The following is a 14,520-nucleotide window of genomic DNA, read 5'->3' as shown; positions in this document are numbered from 1 at the left end:
TCAAAAACTTTTGCAATGTAAGAAGATATATTCAATGGTCCACAATGTTGTTGTTGTTGTTGTTGTTGTTGTTGTTGTTGTTGTGGTCTTCAGTCCTGAAACTGGTTTGATGCAGCTCTCCATGCTACTCTATCCTGTGCAAGCTTCTTCATCTCCCAGTACCTACTGCAACCTACATCCTTCTGAATCTGCTTAGTGTAGCCATCTCTTGGTCTCCCTCTACGATTTTTACCCTCCACGCTGCCCTCCAATACTAAATTTGTGATCCCTTGATGCCTCAGAACATGTCCTACCAACCGATCCCTTCTTCTGGTCAAGTTGTGCCACAAACTTCTCTTCTCCCCAATCCGATTCAATAAATCCTCATTAGTTATGTGATCCACCCATCTAATCTTCAGCATTCTTCTGTAGCACCACATTTCGAAAGCTTCTATTCTCTTCTTGTCCAAACTATTTATTGTCCATGTTTCACTTCCGTACATGGCTACACTCCATACAAATACTTTCAGAAATGACTTCCTGACACTTAATTCTATACTCGATGTTAACAAATTTCTCTTCTTCAGAAACGTTTTCCTTGCCATTGCCAGTCTACATTTTATATCCTCTCTACTTCAACCATCATCAGTTATTTTGCTCCCCAAATAGCAAAACTCCTTTACTACTTTAAGTGTCTCACTTCCTAATCTAATTCCCTCAGCATCACCCGAATTAATTCGACTACATTCCATTATCCTCGTTTTGGTTTTTTTGATGGTCATCTTATATCCTCCTTTCAAGACTCTATCCATTCCGTTCAACTGCTCTTCCAAGTCCTTTGCTGTCTCTGACAGATTATGATGTCATCGGCGAACCTCAAAGTTTTTATTTCTTCTCCATGGACTTTAATACCTACTCCGAATTTTTCTTTTGTTTCCTTTACTGCTTGCTCAATATACAGATTGAATAACATCGGGGATAGACTACAGCCCTGTCTCACTCCCTTCCCCACCACTGCTTCCCTTTCATGTCCCTCGACTATTATAACTGCCATCTGGTTTCTGTACAAATTGTAAATAGCCTTTCGCTCCCTGTATTTTACCCCTGCCACCTTCAGAATTTGAAAGAGAGTATTCCAGTCAACATTGTCAAAAGCTTTCTCTAAGTCTACAAATGCTAGAAATGTAGGTTTGCCCTTCCTTAATCTTGCTTCTAAGATAAGTCGTAGGGTCAGTATTGGCTCACATATTCCAACATTTCTACGGAATCCAAACTGATCTTCCCCGAGGTCGGCTTCTACTAGTTTTTCCATTCGTCTGTAAAGAACTCACGTTAGTATTTTGCAGCTGTGACTTATTAAACTGATAGTTCGGTAATTTTCACATCTGTCAACACCTGCTTTCTTTGGGATTGGAATTATTATATTCTTCTTGAAGTCTGAGGGTATTTCGCCTGTCTCATACATCTTGCTCACCAGATAGTAGAGTTTTGTCAGGACTGGCTCTCCCAAGGCCGTCAGTAGTTCCAATGGAATGTTGTCGACTCCGGGGGCCTTGTTTCGACTCAGGTCTTTCAGTGCTCTGTCAAAGTCTTCACGCAGTATCGTATCTCCCATTTCATCTTCATCTACATCTTCTTCCATTTCCATAATATTGTCCTCAAGCACATCACCCTTGTATAGACCCTCTATATACTCCTTCCACCTTTCTGCTTGCCCTTCTTTGGTTAGAACTGGGTTTCCATCTGAGCTCTTAATATTCATACAAGTGGTCCTCTTTTCTCCAAAGGTCTCTTTAATTTTCCTGTAGGCAGTATCTATCTTACCCCTAGTGAGATAAGCCTCTACATCCTTACATATGTCCTCTAGCCATCCCTGCTTAGCCATTTTGCACTTCCTGTCGATGTCATTTTTGAGACGTTTGTATTCCTTTTTGCGTGCTTCATTTACTGCATTTTTATATTTTCTCCTTTCATCAATTAAATTCAATATTTCTTCTGTTACCCAAGGATTTCTACTAGCCCTCGTCTTTTTACCTACTTGATCCTCTGCTGCCTTTACTACTTCTGTTAGCCCAAGGAAAAGCTACAAACTGGATTACGACTGAAATCTTTTTGAAGTCTGAAAACTGATCAATGAAATCATCCCTCAAATTGGAGATCATTATGCATGACATTTACTATTGTAAGGTATCCCACTTTCTTCTATTTGTGTCTTCAGAGTTGGAAAATGTCTTAATTCATCCCTCTCAAGGCAGCACTCCAACAAAAACAATTTTTCAGTAAAAGAATTTACTTCAGATATCATATCAGCAATATCTTTGTCATTGCTTTGAAATTTAAAATTCAGCTCATTAGCACTTAACTAAAACGACCGTCTCTCAGACCGCTACTGATTTTTGTGTCGAGATATTACTCACACACTGCAAAGCCAAAGCCAAATGGACTCTTCCGTGTACCTTCCTATTGGCTGTCAAGCTACATATGCCAGCATTCTTGCTGCTCTTTGTTTCATAATTATTAGCCTTGAGAGGTCTCACAGATGTACCACAGTGTGCCGTGTTTTTGTTCCATGCTACTGTTTCTCCATGGCGGAGAAAACTGGGCCTTCTATGCAACATGTGTTATGTGAGACAGATGTGGATGTTCAAGATTGCCACGTTGAATCTTCGGATGAAGACTTTTGATGACAGCAATAATGACCCTGATTTTGAGATATTTAGTGATCACAACACTAATTCAGAGCAGGAAACTGAAAGTGTTGAAGATGTGACAGCTGATGACAATGGAGCTTACTTCTTCGATAAGAACAGATGTTTTCTATGGGAAAGAAAGCAGCAATCAGCTAACGTAAGAACAAGGAAACAAATAATCATCTTGCAGCTCCCTGGACTGCGACAGACGGTGCTGCTGTTTTGGAGGTATGGAAACTGTTCTTTACACCAGACATTCTAGACTAAATCATTCGATGGACAAATCTAAAAGGACAAATCTAAAAATATCTAAGCTTAGAGCACAGTATGCTAACAATCTCTTATCCTATCTACAAGATGTTGATGTCATTGAATTGAAGGCTCTGATTGGTCTAGTAGTGTATTCAGCCATTTTCAAGTCGGGGAACGAGTCTGTTTACAGCTTGTTTGCAACCGATGGAACAGGCAGAGATGTTTTCAGATGCACTTTACCAAAGAAAAATTTCTACTTTATTGTCTGCATTACAATTTGACAAAGCAGATGATCGGAAGGAAAGAAAGAAAATAGACAAATCAGCAGCAATTTCACAAATCTTTTTGCGTTTCATCAAAAACAGTCAACTTTGCTACTCTGTAGGTGCAACAGTGTGTGTCGATGAAATGCTTGTTCCTTTTTGTGGAAGGTTTGGGTTTAGAACGTGCATCTACATCTACATCCATACACTGCAAGCCACCTGACGGTGTGTGGCGGAGGGTACCCTGAGTACCTCGGTTCTCCCTTCTATTCCAGTCTCATATTGTTCGTGGAAAGAAGGATTGTCAGTGTGCTTCTGTGTGGGCTCTAATCTCTCTGATTTTATCCTCTTCGCGAGATATACGTAGGAGGGAGCAATATAGTGCTGGACTCTTCAGTGAAGGTATGTTCTTGAAACTTTAACAAAAGCCTGCACCGAGATACTGAGCGTCTCTCATGCAGAGTCTTCCACTGGAGTTTATCTATCATCTCCGTAATTCTTTCGCGATTACTAAATGATCATGTAACGAAGTGCGCTGCTCTCCGTTGGATCCTCTCTATCTCTTCTATTAACCCTGTCTGGTACGGATCGCACACTGCTGCGCAGTATTCAAGCAGTGGGCGAACAAGCGTACTGTAACCTACTTCCTTTGTTTTCGGATTGCATTTTCTTAGGATTCTTCCAATGAATCTCAGTCTGGCATCTGGATTACCGACGATCAACTTTATATGATCATTCCATTTTAAATCACTCCTAATGCGTACTCCCAGATAATTTATGGAATTAACTGCTTCCAGTTGCTGACCGGCTATTTTATAGCTAAATGATCTTTCTATGTATTTGCAGCACATTACACTTTTCTACATTGAGATTGAATTGCCATTACCTGCACCATGCGTCAATTCGGTGCAGATCCTCCTGCATTTCAGTACAATTTTCCATTGTTACACCCTCTCGATACACCACAGCATTATCTGCAAAAAGCGTCAGTGAACTTCCGATGTCATCCACAAGGTCATTTATGTATATTGTCAATAGCAACAGTCCTATGGCACTCCCCTGCGGCACACCTGAAATCACTCTTACTTTGGAAGACTTCTCTCCATTGAGAATGACATGCTGCGTTCTGTTTTCTAGGAACTCTTCAATCCAATCACACAATTGTTCTGATAGTCCATATGCTGTTACTTTGTTCATCAAACGACTGTGGGGAACTGTATTGAACGCTTTGCGGAAGTCAAGAAACACGGCATCTACCTGTGAACTCGTGTCTATGGCCCTCTGAGTCTTGTGGACGAATAGCGCGAGCTGGGTTTCACACAACCGTCTTTTTTGAAACCCATGCTGATTCCTACAGAGTATATTCCTAGTCTCCAGAAAAGTCATTATACTCGAACATAATACGTGTTCCAAAATTCTACAACTGATTGATGTTAGAGATATAGGTCTATAATTCTGCACATCCGTTCAACGTCCCTTCTTGAAAATGGGGATGACCTGTGCCCTTTTCCATTCCTTTGGAACGTTATGCTCTTCTAGAGACCTACGGTACACCGCTGCAAGAAGGGGGGCAAGTTCCTTCGCGTACTCTGTGTAAAATCGAACTGGTATCCCATCAGGTCCAGCGACCTTTCCTCTTTTGAGCGATTTTAATTGTTTCTCTATCCCTTTGTCGTCTATTTCGATATCTACCATTTTGTCATCTGTGCGTCAATCTAGAGAAGGAACTACAGTGCAGTCTTCCTCTGTGAAACTGCTTTGGAAAAAGACATTTAGTATTTCGGCCTTTAGTCTGTCATCCTCTGTTTCAGTACCATTTTGGTCACAGAGTGTCTGGACATTTTGTTTTGATGCCCCTACCGCTTTGACAGAAGTCCAAAATTTCTTAGGATTTTCTGCCAAGTCAGTACATAGAACTTTACTTTCGAATTCATTGAACGCCTCTCGCATAGCCCTCCTCGCACTCCATTTCTCTTCGCGGAATTTTTGTTTGTCTGCAAGGCTTTGGCTATGTTTATGTTTGCTGTGAAGTTCCCTTTGCTTCCGCAGCAGTTTTCTAACTCTGTTGTTCACCACGGTGGCTCTTTTCCATCTCTCACGATCTTGCTTGGCACGTACTCATCTAACGGATATTGTACGATGGTTTTGAACTTTGTCCACTGATCCTCAACACTATCTGTACTTGAGACAAAACTTTTTTGTTGAGCCATCAGGTACTCTGTAATCTGCTTTTTGTCACTTTTGCTAAACAGAAAAATCTTCCTCCCTTTTTTAATATTTCTATTTATGGCTGAAATCATCGATGCAGTAACCGCTTTATGATCGCTGATTCCCAGTTCTGCATTAACTGTTTCAAATAGTTCGGGTCTGTTTGTCACCAGAAGGTCTAATACGTTATCGCCACGAATCGGTTCTCTGTTTAACTGCTCAAGGTAGTTTTCAGATAAAGCACTTTAAAAAATTTCACTGGATTCTTTGTCCCTGCCACCCGTTATGAATGTTTGATTCTACCAGTCTATATCCGGCAAATTAAAATCTCCACCCAGAACTATAACATGGTGGGGAAATCTACTCAAAATATTTTCCAAATTATGCTTCAGGTGTTCAGCCACAATAGCTGCTGGGCCAGGGGGCGTATAGAGACATCCAATTACCATGTCTGAGCATGCTTTAACTGTGACCTTCACCAAAATCATTTCACATTTCAGATCTCCGTCAATTTCCTTCAATGCTATTGCGCTTCTTATCACCATAAACAGGCCTCCCCCTTCACTGTCCAGCCTGTCTCTGCGGTATACATTCCAATCTGAGTTTAAGATTTCATTACTGTTTACGTCTGGTTTCTGTCCCTAGTACTATATGGGCGTTGTGACCGTTTATTAATGAGAGCAGTTCTGGGACCTTTCTATAGACGCTCCTGCTGTTTACTATTAGCACATTAATACTGTTATTCCCTGTTGCATTTAGCCTACTCCTACCTCGCCGCATCTCAGGAGGCGTCTTGTCGGGCCTAGGGAGGGAATTCTCTAACCTAAAAAGCCCCCATGTGCACTCCACACGTACTCCGCTACCCTTGTAGCCGCTTCCGGCATGTAATGCACGCCTGACCTATTCAGGGGGACCCTACATTTCTCCACCCGATAGCAGAGGTCGAGAAATTTGCACCCCAGATCTCCGCAGAATCATCTGAGCCTCTGGTTTAAGGCTTCCACTCAGCTCCAAACCAGAGGACCGCGATCGGTTCTGGGAACGATACTAAAAATAGTTAGCTCTGATTCCACCCCGCGAGCGAGGCTTTCCACCTTCACCAATTCCGCCAACCGCCTGTACAAACTGAGGATGACCTCTGGACCCAGATGGCAGGAGTCATTGGTGCCGACATTAGCAACAATTTGCAGTTGGGTGCACCCAGTGCTCTCTATCGCCGCTGGCAGGGCCTCCTCCACATCTCGGATGAGACCCCCCGGCAAGCAGACAGAGTGAACACTGGCCTTCTTCCTCGACCTTTCCGCTATTTCCCTAAGGGGCTCCATCACCCGCCTGACGTTGGAGCTCCCAATAACTAATAAACCTCTACCCCCGTGTGCCTGCTCAGACCTTGCTGAACGAGTGGCCACATGTGCTCCCCACAGGCAGAGCGGGCGATGCCACACGGCCAGCCTCCACATTTACCCTCCACCTCGTGCACCGTGAACACCGCTGAACCCGCCAGTCCCCTTGGGGAGAGGGTGGCCCAACTGCGACCGGTACCCGCAAAGATGTCTCGACGGCAGGGACAGTGGGTGAAGCATGTAACACCTGGGGTGTACTGTGCGACGCGCCACACTCCCCACTGCCGCTACACTCTGAGGCAGCCAAAACTGGCAAAGTATGGCCTGAAAGTTCAGTGTTTGACTTACGCTCATACAAATTACTTGTATAATGCATACAAGTATTCTGGAGAAGGCAGCGACTGTCACGCCCCTCCCAGCCATGAGAAAGGTCACAGTTTTCCCACACAGGCTGTTCTTCGATTGGTGAAACCCTCTGAAAACTCAAGGAGAAATGTTACAGGTGACAACTGGTACTCATCAGTAGTAGTAGTCAATGAACTTTCAAAAAAAGGTCTCACATACACTGGTACGCTGAAAAAGAACGAAAAAGAGATCCCACGGAACTTCTTACCTAATAAGAAATGTGGTGTGAAGACATCTGTTTATGGTGTGACTCTGGTTTCCTTCGTGCCCAAAAAGTCCAAAGCTGCAATACTGATATCTTCTATGCACCACTCAGTAAACAATGATCCTGAATCAGGAAAACCTGAGATCATCCTGTTTTATAACACAATAAAAGGTGGTGAGTACTGTCTCGACCAAAGGTGTGCAGCTTATTCGTCAAGCCGCCGGACGAGAAGGTGGCCTTTGGCCATTTTCTTCACATTAGTGGATGTTGCTTGTGGTGTAAATTGTTATGTGGTACATCAAGCTTATCCAAAGACAGAGGTAATGACGAGATTGAGCTTCATGAAGACTCTAGCAAGAGACCTAGTTGAACCTCATATGAAGCGTATAATTTCTATTGGATGCTTGCCACGAGAGTTGAGTGACACCATCAGAAAAATACTTCACTTACAAGACGAGCCTCAGACACAGAAAGAAGAATTCAAAAACCGAAAACGTGTGCCGTTTGCGCTCCTCATCTGAAGAGGAAAACAAGATATCTATGCCAACAGTGTGGCATTCCGATTTGTTTGGAGTGTTCCAGGAAGATCTACGTGAAGTGTGTGCAGGTGGAAATTGACTAAAGTATATTTCAGTGGCACATGAGAACACGTACTTAGTTTTTACTTGTAATTTTAGAAGTAAAATGTGGCAAAGTTTCTCCATTCATAGACTTATGGATTGAAATATTCACTCTACATTGCAAAGATGAGTTGTACACTGAAAGTTGACTTCACACACAATTTATCGTAAGTCAAGTTCGATTTTTCCTTCTAGTTATATTGCCAATTTGTAATATAATCCCTCTGATGAAAATCTGTGTGTGAGCAGAGAGCTAACTATTTTCTGTTATTTTCATAACTCATAAAATAAAAATATGCTCCAAATTTCACTTTGTTTTAATTGTCAAAGTGTTTAAAATACTGCATTGTTTAACAAAAATCAAATTTCTACAAAGACCACCTCTAAGAAGTGTAATGAATGACAAGAAGTCAAGAAACTATATATATCAGCAAAATTCTGGTTTGATTCATAAAATATAAAGATGCAGTTTGTGAAACCCTTCCATAGTAATTGTGTACCTGTGAATGGCCATAGTAGTTAAGGGTTAAGCTTTTCTGTTTGGTCAATTAAGAAAGCAAAATTCATAAGCCAGAGAGTATCATCAATACAAGCTGACAAATTATTCTCATCTTGTTCTTGCAAAAATAGTTTTATAGCTGGTAAAAGCTTGTGAAAATGTTGCAGCACTTTTCCCTTGCTGAGCCAATGCACTTCAGTGTGGAGCAGTAAATCTTCATACTGTAGTTCTAGTTCATTTGCCAAATCTGTGAAAAGTCTTCTTTGAAAAGAGTGAGACCTAATTTTGTTGACTATCTTTACAACAGTATTCATAGTTTCATGAAACGGTGGAAAACTTTCATCTCTTTGGCACAGAGCAATAAAACCACTTTTAGAACCTCTCAATGCTGGCTCCATCTGTGGTAATGCTTACAAGCTTGTGGATAGGTATTTTCTCCAATAGAATGAGTTGCTTCATGGCAAAAAATATATCTTCTCCTTTTGTATGGCCTTTCAAAGAAATTACTTTCAAAAGTTCTTCCTTGACAGTAAAGTTATTAAAAACCATCCTTGCAAAAACTGGCATCTGAGCAGTACCTGTTGCATCAATGGACTCATCCAAATCTGTTTTCAGTTGAGAGAAAACATCATTAGACATATTTTTAAATCTCCTTGTGACCATTCTCGGTGAATGTTGAAGATATCTAATGGCAGCAGCTATTTCAGACTTGTTCTTGAAATTATGAAACAACTCGCTAACAGCTTCTCAAAATGCTTCTTTTACGAATTCACCATCTTCAAAGGGTTTCTTTCTTTTCACCAATACATTCGAAATACAATAAGAAGCAAGAGTGGCAGCAACACTTTTGTCTACTGGTTTTGTGAACATGCTTTGTTGAACACTTAATTGATTTTTAAGTTTCTTGATTTTCTCAGTTCGGAGTTTACAGGAAACTCGGTGTTAACATGTGGGTGCACAATAAACAAATGCATGTGACATTTCTTTCAGTTACGACAAATTCCCATTCAGAATGAAAATGATAAATTTCATGTTTTTTTGATACACAACTCATTATGCATGAAGTCGCTGCACTACTCGTACATTCACGAAATTGTCAACAAGGTATGCTCAGTGCTGAGTACTGATGGCACAAAAAAGTTCTACCTATGTCCTTTCCACACTCTACTACATCGCAGAAGTTGGTAGTACATGGCACAAAACTCATCGCCTTCTCCTGACGCAAATCAAACACATTTCACAAAGATGAGTGAAACAATGCAGCAACTAGTGCCGTGCAGGTGGCAGCTGATTTAATTAATGCGGCAAAAAATTTTAGAGGTTCAAGGTAGATGTTGGTACCAGTTCTACGCTGTTATTAACAAACAAAACAACTTGTGTTGAACAATAATGCATTTTTACTGCTACGGAAAACAATTGACGATTTTATTTAACAATTTTTCTTTTGCACTCTCAGTACTCACGTGATCTACCAAATAAGCACTCGCTATCTACCAGTAGATCGCAATCAACGTGTTGCCGACCCCTGGTGTACATGGTCTGCAACCAGTGTGCGATACTCTTGTCCATTATGTCACCTTGCATGAGCCCCACTGGACCCATGGATGCCCACATGAATGTTCCCCAGAGCATAGTGAAGCCGCTGGCAGCTTGTCTCCATCCCACAGCACACGTGTTAAGGAGTTGTCGCCCTGAAAGACGATGGATTCGCATCCTCCCATCGACATGGTGAAGAAGGTGTCGGTATTCATCAGACTATGTAACACTCTGCCACTGCACCAACATCCAGTGCCAATGGTCTCTTTGCCAATTTCTTGCTGATGTTGTGGTGTTAACATCGGCACATGTATGGGTTGTTGGCTGCAGAGGCCCATTGTTATGAATGTTTGGTGCACTGCATGTTCAGACACACTTGTACTCTGCCCAGCATTAGTCTGATGTTAGTTCCACCACAGTTCGCTGCCTGTCCTGTTTTACCAGTCTGCCCAGCCTGCAATGTCTGCCATCAGTAATATAGAGGTGTCCATCAAACCCCATAACGTCTGGAATTGATTTCATCTTGGTTTCACATGTGTTGAAGACACTGACAACAGCACTTATGGAACATCCGACAAGCCATGCAGTTTCCAAAATTCTCATGCCGAGCCTCTGGGCCATCACTATCTGCCCTCGGTCAAACTCAGATAGATTGCTCATCATCCCCATTCTATACATGGGCAGCATGCTCACTGTGTGTGTCTGACTAGCAGCCATTGCTCACCAGGTGACACTGCTATCACCTTGATGGGTTTATATCGATAGTAGGTCAGTGGTTATAATGTTCTGGCTGCTCAGTGTATAAGAATATGAGAATTTAAAAAGATTGTAACCCATGAAAATTCCTTACACACATATATAATATAGTTTTGTATTATACTTAGTTTGAAACCAAGTTGTAATTTTGCAGTTAATATCCCTGTATCCCTTACCTTGATAAAGAAACATTCATGGAGTAACCTTCTACGGACATGGATAGATTAATAAAAAACAAAAATAAAAGTAGTAATTAGGTTTCAAACATGGGGCACAGAATTGAGAAGCTGTGATGCTAGCCACTGTGCCACCATTTTGACTGACATTAGCGAGCACTAAAAGCCACCCAAATTACATTGAAGTTATGGCAGGTGCCACGTTCTTCTCATAAGAGATATGGCATTTCATAAATGATTAGGAGTTTGCTGATCAGCTGTGCAACATAAGGAAGGAAAGCTATTGAAGCAACTGGAAGTGTGGTATAAAGTTTTAATTTCAAACTTCTGTTATTTGCGGCCTATAAAAACTGAATTATTTGTGTTATTTATCTTCCGTCAGTTTCTGAATTTTTTTAGCTGTGTGGTCATGAAGGAAATTTTTAACATTTTAAAACACAATGATTTTTTTTAAGCTTGTGCTCCATCATATAAAACTATGTTTTACATACACTTTTGTCATGTAATGCAACTTGCTCTCCCTTATACCATATACTGAGATGTTTTCTCACTTAAGAGCATTCACCAGGGACTTGGGGGCTCTGCGGCATCTGTGTTGACCATCTATGTTGAAGGAGGCACTACAGGACATCTTGGAGAAGAGAGACCATGCTCGGTTGCCCATACTGCCTTTGCCACGACGACATGCAAACTGTCTAAAGAATGCTGCAGCATGGTACTGGTCAAATGTGGGTTCAGGGTCCATAGAATGGTTCAATAGTGCATCCACACTTGCATGCTGACTGGTTGGTTTTGATATGAATGTCAGTTTTATGCACTAATTCATAATGTTCATCGTACAGTATGCCAATTGAAACCCATGCCTGTAGTAACATATGAGCACTTAATCCTGGCAAAGATAAATGCTGCAATGAAATTAGCTGTAAAGTGAATTACCAGCTCCTGGTTGTCTCAAGGTCAGACCTGCCTGAGGTTTTGTCCATAACGGGTGTCCACCACATTTACAGTAACACTGACTTGCTTTTAGAATTGAGACTATACATCTTTCTGGTTATAATTAAACTTTCCATATTTGACATGTTATAACACAGAAACTAATTACCATATTAGCACCAAAGATGTCCAGAGTATAGGGTGCCCGATTTCCATGTGTCACAGCATCAGCATCCAGTTCCAACTATGGCTACCAGGTGCCGTGATCAGTCATTGTGATTCATAGTCTCACACACCTGACCAGTCACAGTGCACTTGTTGATGTGTCAACATAAGCTTGGACAAAAGGAGCAGGGGCATTATTGGTGAAGCTCTATTATCAAAACAACAGTAATTCTGCAGCTGCACTTAGAGAATATTGCCGGCTGAAAGGATTACGGAAGGGTCCTCTTTCTCTACTTACTGTTTGGAGCATGATGTTCAAATCAACTGGAGAACTGGGTGTCGCTCCGAGAAGAGGCCAACGGCCGGTTGCACTACAGGTGGTTGATGAAATCACTGTTGCTATGGCAGACAATTCTGCGTGCAATTGCCTATCATCAGGTAGTGCGCGTGCTGTTTCACAACAGTTGACCATCCCGTGGTCCACTGTACAGAAGGTGCTTCAAACCATTCTCAAGGAGTACCCATATCATACAGCAGCTTGCACCATAGGATGCCCAACAGCATGTTGACTTTGCTCTTCACTTTCTCACAAGGATTGAAGCTGATAAGGGCTGGCCGTGGACCATCCTATGGACAGACAAAGCTCATTTTTCTCTTTCAGGTGAGGTGAACACCCAAAATTTCCAAGTATGAGGATCTTCACATCCAGTCACTGTGCATGAAGTTCCTCTGTATGGTATAAATTTCACCATAAAGTGTGGCTTCATGGCTACATTCATCATTGGCCCATTCTTTTTTTAACAGGTTGGCGCTCAAGGACCAAAGACGCTCACTGTGACTGGCCAGCGTTACTGCGATATGCTTCGCCAGCATGTCATACCTGCCCTACAGGAGAGAGACACATTGAACTCAACAGTTTTCATGCAAGATGGGGCCTCACTGCACGTTGCTAATGAAGTTCACCTGCTTTTCCAAAACAGATATGGAAAGGATTGAATTATCAGCTGATCATTTGCAAATGCTTGGCTGGCACGATCATTTGATCTCACTCCCTGTGATTTCTGGTTGTGGAGCTATCTGAAGGACAGGGTTTACCAGGTGAACATTCACACATGTGCTGATCTGAAGTGCAGCGTATCAGGAGAGGAAGCCAGCATATCTATGGACATGCTTAGTTTTTCTGTGCTGAATTAAATTCTGCGCTTTCAACTCTTCTGGACCTTTTGTAACAGTAATGCTACTGGTATGTAATGGTACTATACACTGTAGCAGCACATTAAAAGTGTTTCAATTGAATTGATTTTGCATTATTTTTCTTCCCTTGTCCTTGACATTAATGCTACCAAGTTTGGTACTCATACGGTAATTAGTTTCTATGTTATAAAGTGTTAAATAGGGAAGGTTTAATTGTAACCACCTGGTATATATATAAAAATTGAAGCCACCTCCTAGCTTCCGTGTTTGCAGGCTAAATCTCAGGAGCTGCTGCAGAGAATTTGATTCTTTTTACAGTAATAGATACTCTGACATATGAGAAAGGTTTTTGTATATAATTTATAAACATTTCATGTAACGTGGCTGAATTACAATGAATTAAAATTAAGTTGTGAAAATGATGCCACTGTCACCTACTGAATGGCTGCAGTAACTCGAGAGAGCAGCAGTATCTTGAGTTAGGAGAAAGTGTGACAGGTGTGCTGGTCTAGTGGTATAGTATTTGACTAAAAACTGAAAGGTTGTGCGATCGAATCCTACTGGGTCAATTTCTTTCACTCTGGCTTTTAACCTAGCATTCACCTGTCAATGAAGTGGGGATTCGCCAGAAATGAAATGTGGCTTATACTCCACAGTGCACTATAGCCACCCTTTCCATGGTTAGATAAATGGTTAGGGACATGCCAGTTGCCTAAGTGACACTCAATTGATTAGTCATTAAAGAGCAACTGCATAGCGAAAAACGTGAATGTTGAAAACTTGAAGTTCTGAATTATTTATGATTAGAGTAAAATGCAGCATGGGATGTAAATAGTATTGTAAGTATTGTAGTAAACAAAAATAATTTAAAATAAAAATAATTTGTAGCCCTACAGTATTTTCGTCAAATTTGTAATTATTCACTGTATGAATCCAACTAATTATAAAATTTTAAATGACATATGTTTGATGATTTCAATATGTTGTGTACAGTATATGTACTGGAAAAGAGATTTATGTGGGCACACAAATAAATATGACAAATAAGAAAAAGATAACTATCTTATCATCAATCTGTGAAGAGATAATTTGAGATAATTATATATTTTTAACCAACAGCTTCCCTGCAATCATTTGAGAACAGTTGTCTGGTAACAAAATGTGGGAATCCTAAATATGCCGTGTTTTATTTGTATGCTGAAAGTAAAATATTTTCCAAAAAATTACTCTGTCATATTGAGAAACTTACTTCATTCACATGCACTGGGTTGACAAGCCACTACTACTATCACGTGG

At 41.1% G+C, this 14,520-nt stretch overlaps 1 protein-coding gene across 1 annotated transcript in view; it reads left to right on the top strand.

The window, feature by feature from the left end:
• Positions 1-14,277, top strand: part of LOC126299400 (tRNA (guanine(6)-N2)-methyltransferase THUMP3-like) — a 132,274-nt gene extending 117,997 nt beyond the window's left edge. The window contains exon 8 of the mRNA XM_049991274.1: positions 12,835-14,277. The gene's annotated coding sequence lies outside the window, so the exon portion shown is untranslated. The remainder of the gene's footprint in view (positions 1-12,834) is intronic.
• Positions 14,278-14,520: the final 243 nt, after the last annotated feature.

The sequence above is a fragment of the Schistocerca gregaria genome, chromosome X (genome assembly GCF_023897955.1).
Source record: "Schistocerca gregaria isolate iqSchGreg1 chromosome X, iqSchGreg1.2, whole genome shotgun sequence".
In the NCBI taxonomy this organism is placed as follows: Eukaryota; Metazoa; Arthropoda; class Insecta; order Orthoptera; family Acrididae; genus Schistocerca; species Schistocerca gregaria.
This window is presented reverse-complemented; position numbering and strand designations above follow the sequence as displayed.